The 9284-nt window shown below is 53.9% G+C and overlaps 1 pseudogene across 1 annotated transcript; it reads left to right on the forward strand.

Moving 5' to 3' along the window:
- The first annotated feature begins 302 nt into the window (after positions 1 to 302).
- On the forward strand, positions 303 to 2719 carry LOC311169020 (GTPase IMAP family member 6-like; annotated as a pseudogene). Its single transcript has 4 exons — positions 303 to 362; positions 581 to 673; positions 1725 to 1782; positions 1925 to 2719. The product of its transcript is annotated as a GTPase IMAP family member 6-like (transcript).
- Positions 2720 to 9284: the final 6565 nt, after the last annotated feature.

The raw sequence follows: 9284 nt of genomic DNA on the forward strand, positions 1-9284 counted from the left end.
GGCAGGGAGATTGTGCAGGACCTTCCTCCATGACACCTCCTCGGTCCTGATGGACACCACAGAGGGGGGGTGTGTGTGTGTATGTGTGTGAACAAGTGTGCTCAAGCGTGAGAGAAAAGGTGTTGGGGGGACGCAGGGTCCTGAAGAGGTAAAGTATCTCAGCACCTGCTCCCGCCCTCCCTCAGCAAGCTCCATGATTAAACATCCTCCGGCAAACACAAGTCATTTGACTAAAACTCAGAGAAATCAGAAACATGTCATATCTTCTCCCTAAAAGGAGGAAGAAAAAAAATCTGAAGAGCATGTCCCTGAAGACCCCCCAGGAGCACGGTCTCAGAATCATTCGGGGGACCCGTCGCCAGGTAACCCACTGTCCCAGCTGACTTGAATGTGAGAAGGTGCAGGGGGGTGACGGGCAGATGGTGTGTGGAGAGGCCGCATCAGAGCCCCAACAGAGGGCCTCTGGGGAGGGGTTTTTCCCCCCTGGCCCCGTCAGCTGAGAGGGAAAGGCCATGACAGGCAGTGTGTGGAAGGAATTCCAGCCCCCCTCACCCTGTACTGGACCCCTCCCTGTCCCCAGGCTGGGGTCTACATCCTGGGGTCCCTGCTCAGGAAAGAGGGGCTGACCCCACTGTGCACAGTGTGGGTTGGGACCAGCAGGCCCCGCGTGCCGGTCGGCTGGATCAGATGGGAGCTCCCGGCCTGGCTGCAGACACCAGGGGGGCAGAGGATGTGCTGGCAGCTGCTCAGGACTGGGGACAGCTCTAGGGTCCCCCAAAGCTCATACTGACATCAGGGCAGGTGCTCCACTTTCATGGCTCATGGTGCACTAACTTGGGAGACAGAAGTCGGATGTGGAATCCATCCGTCTCCGGCCAGGATGTGTCATAAACACTGATTACACTGAAGATGTTTCACTAGACAAACTTCAAGGCCTGAGCCTTTAGGAGAAACCTGTGTTAACAGGCGGCATTAAAACACCAAGGAGTCCTGAGGCCTGATTTGCCCTTTTTAGCCATAAACAAGCTTCACTATTACTTAAGAATCCTCAGGGCCCAGGTGATGTGTTCTTCTTAGAGCCCAGTGACTGGTCTGGCTCTGGCTGGTTCTGACAGGAGACTGTCCAGCGCTGCGCTGGGCGGGCAGGGACGGGCTTCTGTGGAAATCCTGCCCATTCACTCAAGTTCCTTTCAAGTCACTTGGAGGTGCTCAAGGACCCCAAGTCATCTCATCAGAACTGGCTGGTGGGTCAGCCAGCCACAGGTGCAGCAATGGAAAAAGTGGGTGCTGAGGAGACTCAGAGGCAGACAGGCCGGTCCCCCTCAGGGGCTGTGGACCCTTCCCGTAGACGCCTCAGGGACGTTGCGTGGGACAGGCCTGGCCCAGCCCCACCTGGCGCCTCTCATGGTGCTCTGGTCCTGGCCCTGGAGGTCAGGAGAAGGGCCTGCCCTCTCCGCCCTCAGTCCGGGCATCACTGACATGCTGACACTGGGCTTCTCTATATGACGCGTTATTGGTCCACGTCTCCGCTCAGCCGAATGTCTCAGCTCCATGCTGGTGAGAGGCTCAATCCAGTCACCAAGGAGTGCCCTGGGATGTGACCCCGACGGGTCTGCTGAGTAGCCCCCACGGCCCACCCGCCCAAGGGAAAAGCTGGGGAGGAGGGTGTGACTGTCCCCTCGGGAAGACGTGGTCCCTGAGTCACACCCCCTCTCACTGAGAAGGGCCTTCAGTCAGGGTCCCTGGACACCCAGGCCCACGTCATGGTGGACGGGCCCCCTGGTGAGAACGCTGACCCTAAAATGAGGTTTAAACGTGAACCTGGGAACATGGTATCCATGTGGTTACCCAGCATGTACACCCCTAGAGCACATCGGACCAGGCCCTCCGGTGGCTGGCCAGACCCACCCCCTCTCCTCCCCAGGTCTGAGGGAGCTGACCCCGAAGCCCACAACGCTGAGGCTGCTCCTGGTGGGCAAAAGCGGCAGCGGGAAGAGCGCCACGGGCAACATTATCCTGGGCCGGTGTGAGTTCAAGTCCCGGCTCAGCTCCCAGCCGGTGTGACCCAGGCCTTCCAGAAGGCGCGGCGCAGGTGGGCCGGCCTGGAGCTGGAGGTGCTGGACATGCCCGACCTGCTGTCCAGTGGGGGCCCGGCTGATGCGGCGCTGCGGGACGCCTGCGAGGCCATCCGGCTGTCGGCCCCGGGCCTGCACGCCGTGTTGCTGGTCACGAGCTGGTCCACTTTACTGAGCAGGACCGCACGGCAGCCTGGCGCCTGCAGGAGCTCTTCAGCCTGGCCGTGCTGGCGCACACAGTGCGGGTGTTCACGCGCAGGGAGGACCTGGGCGATGGCTCCCTGGACGAGTTCCTGCGCAACACCAACAACCACGACCTGGCCCGGCTGGCCATGCTGTGTTCGCGGAGCCACTGTGGCTTTGACAACGGGGCCAAGGGCGTCGAGCAGGAGGCCCAGCTGCAGGAGCTGCTGCTCCAGGTCCAGGGCGTGCTGTGGAAAAGTGAGGGCCACCACTTCAGCAACGCGGCCTACCGGTACTGCTAGGACCACCCTGGGCCCCAGGAGGTGCCCGGGGAGCCGCTGGGCCAGGGCCAGGCCACCAAGGAAGGGCCCCTGGGGGAGTGCTGGCCAGAGGGCCTGCGCAAGGTCCAGAAGGAAGTTGAGGGAACTCACAGACGGCTGCTGCACAGGGTGTCCATTTAAGCCTCTGCTGGACTCCACCAGGGCCGTCACGTCCTGCAGCCTCCCTTGCTCATGGTCATCTTGCCCAGGGTGACTCGGTCACTTCCTGCCCAGGGTGACTGACCAGCCCAGGCCTCAGGCCACGCTGTCTGGTGTGGTGAGACAGGGTGTGGGCTCCAGTCCTGGCTCTGTCAGGCCCTTCATCAGGTTGTCCAGGGCACACGGCTCCCTCCCTTGTGCCCCTGTAGAGAAGGAGCCTCTCCCCTCAGGCCTTCACCTCTTGAGATGCTCGTCTCTAGCCCATAGACATGAAGCTGCCTCTGGGCGGCCTGGGCCTCATGTTCCTGTGCACCCCAGCGTGGGGTCCCTGCAGTCACTTGTTCATGCTGATGGAGTGTAACGAGCGGGAAATACCTGCGCTGTGTGGGGTCGGGGTGTGCACGGGCTTGGAGATGTGTGGGAGGGACCGAGGCTGGGCCGGGCCAGGGAGTGAGGTGGGAAAGAGGCCATCTCCATAAACAAGCCTTCCCGCGAGACTCTTCAGGTGGGAGGGAATAACGTAGGGCAGGGCTGCCCGAGAAGGTGGACCCAGAGCTGGCTAAACCCTGGGGCCGCCAGGGGGACATGAGCAGAGAACCCGTCCCTGAACCCACACACTCAGGCCTGACACCTGTCACTCCTCAGGCCTCCTGCCTCCCGGCCTTAGAAAATAAAGACCTTTTAAGCCCTGCCTCAGCCCCTTCCCTTCCCCCTTGCTGGTGGGAGAAGGCTTGGGTGGGTGAGTGTCTGCCGTTTGAGTCCCCCAGGGAGATATCTGGGGGCGAGTATGGAGGGAGGCAGAGAGGAGAGGGCCCGCAAGGGGAGCAGATGAATGACTTGAAATGCTGGGGAGCACCACCTGGTTGATGGGGAGCACCCTGCAGCGTGGGTGTCTGTCAGAGGAGGCTCCCGTGGACAGGACTCAGCAGAGGTGGGGTGGGAACAGGAGGGAGCAGATAGGGTCTCCTCGGGCTCTGGTCTGCCAGTGCCCTCGGACTGCAGGTGGAGGCTGACCCACCCCTGATGCAGCTCAGTTTCCTGGGGTCCAGACGCGCATGGGGAGCCTGACCTTCAGGGTGCAATGATGAGAGAAAAGGGGGGAACATGCTTCCCACTCACTCCTCCTTGGCTTTCTTCAAGCACAAGTTCTCTTGCCATGTTTTCGGTGGTGGGAGGGAGTGGAGGTGGGGTGACGACTGGTGAATAAACTGGAATCCCAGGACACAGCCTCAGGCCTGGCCCACCCTCGCCTGCTGACCAGAGAGCCTACAACTTAGACCCCTCATCTCAGGCCTCCAGCTGACTGCCAGGCCACCCTCAGGCCCCAGAGCAGTGGACTCCTACAAAAGACTTAAGAAAACTTTTCTTTTGCTAAAAGCCTCGGAAAAATCTGAAGGCCGCACACAGACTTGTCTTGGTGTGTTCTTAAGAGAGCCGCCGTCTCACGACAGCCAGAACCATGGACTTCATCAGCAAGCCACTTCCCAGTGAACTGTATTCGGTTTTCATATCCTTGTCAAATCCTTGTCAGGATGTTTGACTCTTGTTCCTGTCTTCTGCTGTTCTGCTCCTGTGAATAAAGCAATGACGGGATGACTGCCGTGTGGACTCTGCTGTGGTTGGCTGATTCCCCCTCAGCCTTCCTCTCATATGCCCTTTGCTTCCCTTGGGCCTTTCCTGTTTATGTGAAAGGTAAATCACTCGTTTCATTTTCAAAAAAGAATCTGACTGGTGTTGGCAGTTGGAATTCTCTAGCGTATACACATGATTTTATCAGGAATTGGCAAATACTTCAAGGTTAAGTGAATCAAGGTCATCCACAAGGTCAGCGCTAGTAAAGTAAAGATAAAATCATCTGCATTTCCATTAGGGTAAGAAGACAGGTGTCCTTCATCAGGTGTTACTGTTTAAGCTTAGGTGTTAATTAATATCAAAATAGGTCATATGGGCATTTCACCAATGACACCCATCCAATCATTCTAAAGGCAAGTCAGAAAACATGTCATTTATTAAAAATTTGAAAGGAATTTTCTGTGTTTATATCAAAATGATGCTTTCTGTCCTTACTATAAGAATCAGGGAAGCCGCTTCCCCAACATTTCAGGAGGAGAGATCGGTGCTGCCACCACCCCCTGGCTCCAGAGAATGGGGAAGGCCCATTCCAGGCTTCCGGAAACCCCACAGTCTAGGTGCTGCCAGTAGGAGGGTGGACTGAGGTGCAGTGAGGAGGGAGGGTTGTCTTGGTCAAAGCTGTCAACAGTTCTACTGAACTTTAAAATGGATGAACTTTTAATATCTATTGTTAGTGAACTTTAAAATGTCTATTTTAGAAAAATCATCTTACTCCGGAGCAAAGCAGGAGAGCCAGGGATTTGGGGTGTTTGAAGAGCGAGTGAGTGCAGGGTTGTTTGCTCCTTGTTGGGTCAAAGAAACTGTTAGAAGTCACAGGACAGTTTCTGACTCCCAACCCTCCTGAATAGCATTAATGAATGACGTAGAAAACACAAAAGAAATTTGAAAACTACCATTTTGAACGTCCTGGGAAGTACTAAGTATGGGCAGATATAGAGGGAACTTTACCCTGAATTGGGGGGAGTACCCTGCTGTCACGTGTGAGTCTTTTCCCCTGAAGATGCTTCCCATTTGCTGACACCGAGTAATCCCTCAAGCAGAAATTTACAGTGACCCGTGAATAAGAGGACGGAGTTCTGGGGCAGCCAGGACGTTTAGCAAATGATGGGGAACTCTTCAAAGAAAAAAGCCACAGAATGGGAGAAAGGCCATTGGAAATTCTGCACATAACCACACTTCAAATCACAGACTGACCTATGAACTCTGATCTCCAAAGTGATCAGGAGAGAATTTTCTGGAAGGATGAAATAACTGCTTTCTTAGGTCAGAGAGGTCAGCTGTTGTCCACAGCAGCAATGGAAACGCCATTCCAGCACATAAGAGGGTGGTAAACTTGGAAATTTCGACTGAAATACCAAAGGGGTCACACTTGAGGACTCAGAACCACATGGGGTCTAAGGAATTTGCGCTAAAGGAAGAGCAAACTTGTAATGAGTGCCTTGTGAGTGACATGTCAATACAGGCCTTCCCAAGGTCATCGTGTTCTGCCAGTAACTGAAGTGCTGCTGGAACAAATTCAACATTCTTCAGGAGATAACAGGATCCAGAGTCTCAACAGTACCCGGCGCACTATTATTTATTCTTCTAAATAAGGATACAAAGCCATGCAGTTTCTCTGTGTGTTTCTATTACACAATTTTTGGTATATCTGTTTTCATGATCATTCAGTTTAAAATACTTTGTTTTCTTTGTGACGTCCTTGTTTACTTGTGAATTGGAAGTGTGTATTTTATTTCCAAATACTTGAGTAATTTCAAGGAAATGCAGTTTGCGCTGGGGGAGCCGCCTGCCCAGAGGCTGCTGAGTGTGGGAAATCCAGCTGGCGCCCTGAAACACTGATTTTTAAATTTTAGTTCATTATAGTTGGCTTTAGTTTTCCATTAAAAATTGGAAGCAACATAGGATTTTTTACCTCAAAACACGGCTTTACTGTTTAGGTAGAAACACACTACCTGCTGTATCACATATTTGCCGCATTAAAGGAGGAGAATGTATTTTGAATTTCTACTCTTCTACCGACCCGCCAGAGAGCGGGCAGGGTCGGGGCTGCCTCAGGCTGAAGGAGCTGTTTTACACGCGGATGTAATAATACTTTCCTGTGACTATTTGCACAGAAGCATGAGTTAGAATGGCCCTCCCTACATTGACATCAGTAATTAAGTGTAAATAGTGATAATTATAACAAAATTACATTAATTTCAGCTGAAATATGGACACATTGTAACTTTAAGACAAAGGCAATAACCGATGTGAAAGTGACTGGAGGTGTAGTTTGCGCAAGGGAAGAGAGACGGGCAGAGAGAGGCGGGAAGAGCACGCCTCACAGCAACAAAGGCAGTGGGTTTGCTGTGGTCAGGAGACAGAGAGAAGAGCTGGTAGAGACACAACAGCAAACCCAGGGAGTCTGCAATGTCATTTCCTCTCAACAAGCAAAACCTCTGACAAGCCTCGTCACCTGGAGCCAGAATTAAAGGTCCAACAAAATATTCTAAACAACGCTGAGTAAGATCTGAGCTTGTGACTCGGCCCCTGGGCCCCTGGCTGTCCCCTCTGACTGGGCAGGAGGGGTGGGTGCTTGTTCAGTGCAGGTCAGGGCATCTCCAGGCCTCCTCGCCACCAGCACGGAGGGTCGACCGCCCGGGTGTGAGGACACTGGGAGCCCGGCATCCATCAGACCACTTCCTGCTATTGTTTCCACATTTCAAAACAGGAAACACACTGAAGAGAGTGTCATCTCCCCTGACCTTCGGGGACCAGGCAGGGCCTGTCCTGGTTCCTTGTTTCCCTCCACAGGCGGCCAGAGTCCTCTCCCTGGCGGCCAGCAGGCCTGGGTCCACAGGCCTCAGGCTGTGACTGTCTACGCCAAGCTCAGTGCAAGGAGAAGCCAAAGACTCTGGCCTTTGGCCCCTGACACGGTCTCCACCGCATCTTTACCGGGAGGCTCCCGAGGTGTGGCGCCCACACGTGACATGAGCTTATTCGATGTTTCCTTTTTTTTTTTTAAAGATTTATTTATTTATACAAGCACTGGGCACAGTCAGAAGCGCAGGAGGGTGAGCGAATTCACCAGAGCCAGAGCGGGGAGCAGAGCAGGTAGAAGGACCGAAGTACACTGCTGAGGGGAGCAGCTGGCGGCAGGAGAGGTCCGCGCGCCATGTGGGACCCTCACCGAAGACCAGGGATAGAACTGGCGCTGCAGAGGCTGCGGGCAGCTTCACAATGCAGCGCTCAACTGCTGCGCCACCGGGGAGGCCCATTATTTGATATGTTTCTTTATCTGCAGTTTCTGTCAGGATCCAGCAGGGGAAAGCATCCTTGTAGCCCTGGATCAGCTGGAAGCCCGAGGGTCAGGGGACTCGCCTCGGCCATTACGAAGGCATTTCCACTTTTTTCCTTCCAGCGCAGGGGTTCTCTCTGTGGAGGCCTCTCTGCAGGGGCTGGTTCTGTGGCAAGCGAGTCGAGTCGGGAACCTGCTCTGGTAGCAGAATCTCCTGTTGCACGTGTCCACTGCATCGTAACTTTGTAGTTTAATAAGATTCCCAGAAACATCAGCCTCTAATATTTAAAAAAAAAAATTGTGAAAAGATGCCAGCTGTGTATGACTGGGAATTTCCCCAGAATGGGTTGTCTATTCTCCATCACTTGGGTTTTGGGGAAATACAGAAGAGGTGTGGCCTTATTTTGGGCAACCTGGCTTGGGGCCCAGAGAAGCCAGTTTCAAGATGGCAGAGCAGGGAGAGCTGACAGGGTCTCTGGCGGCCACCAGGGGGGACATGGGGTGAGCTGGAGAAGCCCCAGGAGCACCCAGGGGAAGGAGAACAGGAAAGGAGTAGGGGCTATAGTTCTGTCCCCCAAATGTGAAAGGATTTGTTACACTAGGAAAACCACAGCATCCTCAGAATGTTGGTTAACTATGATGTCTATCAGAACACAGTGAAGAAATCCAGGGGAGTGGGGTCCCTGCTGACAGAGGAGGTGACAGTGGCTCAAACCCTCCAGGGAAGAGGAGCCAGAGAGACGAGGGCAGGTCCAGTCCACACCACTCTAGAGATTTAACCACAATGTGAAACTCATCGCCGTGTTCTTACATGCAGCGTGGCGACTCCCAAGAAAACCAGACGGCAACTGTGCACCACATGAGAGGATACAGCTTTATTACCATAGTGATAAACAGTGACTCACCAGGTAGGCCGGCCTGTGAGAGGACCCAGGTCAGCCAGAAGCCAGCTGTGGGGTCCTGAGAGGGGGGCGGGGGGACGGTTACAAAGAGAGCAGAGAGCCGGGTGCTCAGCAAGTGTGTGATGCTGCGGTGGGTGAAGCGTGTCCGCAAATATATCTACAACGATTGTTCTGTCATCTGCTGCATCTCTGCCCTTCTCTTTTCATGGCATTTCATGTAATCGAGTACTAAAAAATCTGATTTCCAGACAGTGCTTTGTTCTCCAACGGGAAGGAGGTGAGAAATGATTGAGTCCTATAAAATGTAACTAAACATGTTTACGTTCATTCAGAGGGATCTATACAGTCCTCAGCCATAAATTTGACTCTGCAAATGCTTAACCTTTCTATATCCCACATGGGTGAGGTGACGGGGTCTGGAAGGTACAAATTAGGGCGGAGAAACCCTAGAAAGATCATCTCCCCGTGAGAAGACTCTGGAGAAAGGTGTGTTTGGGGGTAAGGAGAGAAAGCTCGGGGTCACCACCTTTGGTCCCTGCATCCTTTGCTCTGCGTCTCAGGGAGAAATCGCACGGCGGCACCGTCAATATCTCCTGCTCCGAGTTTCCCAAACTGAGAACTTGCATGTCCTGCAAATCAGTGAAACATTTGCCAGTTGCCACCATGAGCTTGGCTGTGTCCCATGGTGCTGCGAGCGGAGGAACGGGGAGTGTGTGACTGTGGGGAGTGAATTCTA

The sequence above is a fragment of the Talpa europaea genome (assembly GCF_964194135.1).
Source record: "Talpa europaea genome assembly, chromosome: 3".
NCBI classification, from domain to species: domain Eukaryota; kingdom Metazoa; phylum Chordata; class Mammalia; order Eulipotyphla; family Talpidae; genus Talpa; species Talpa europaea.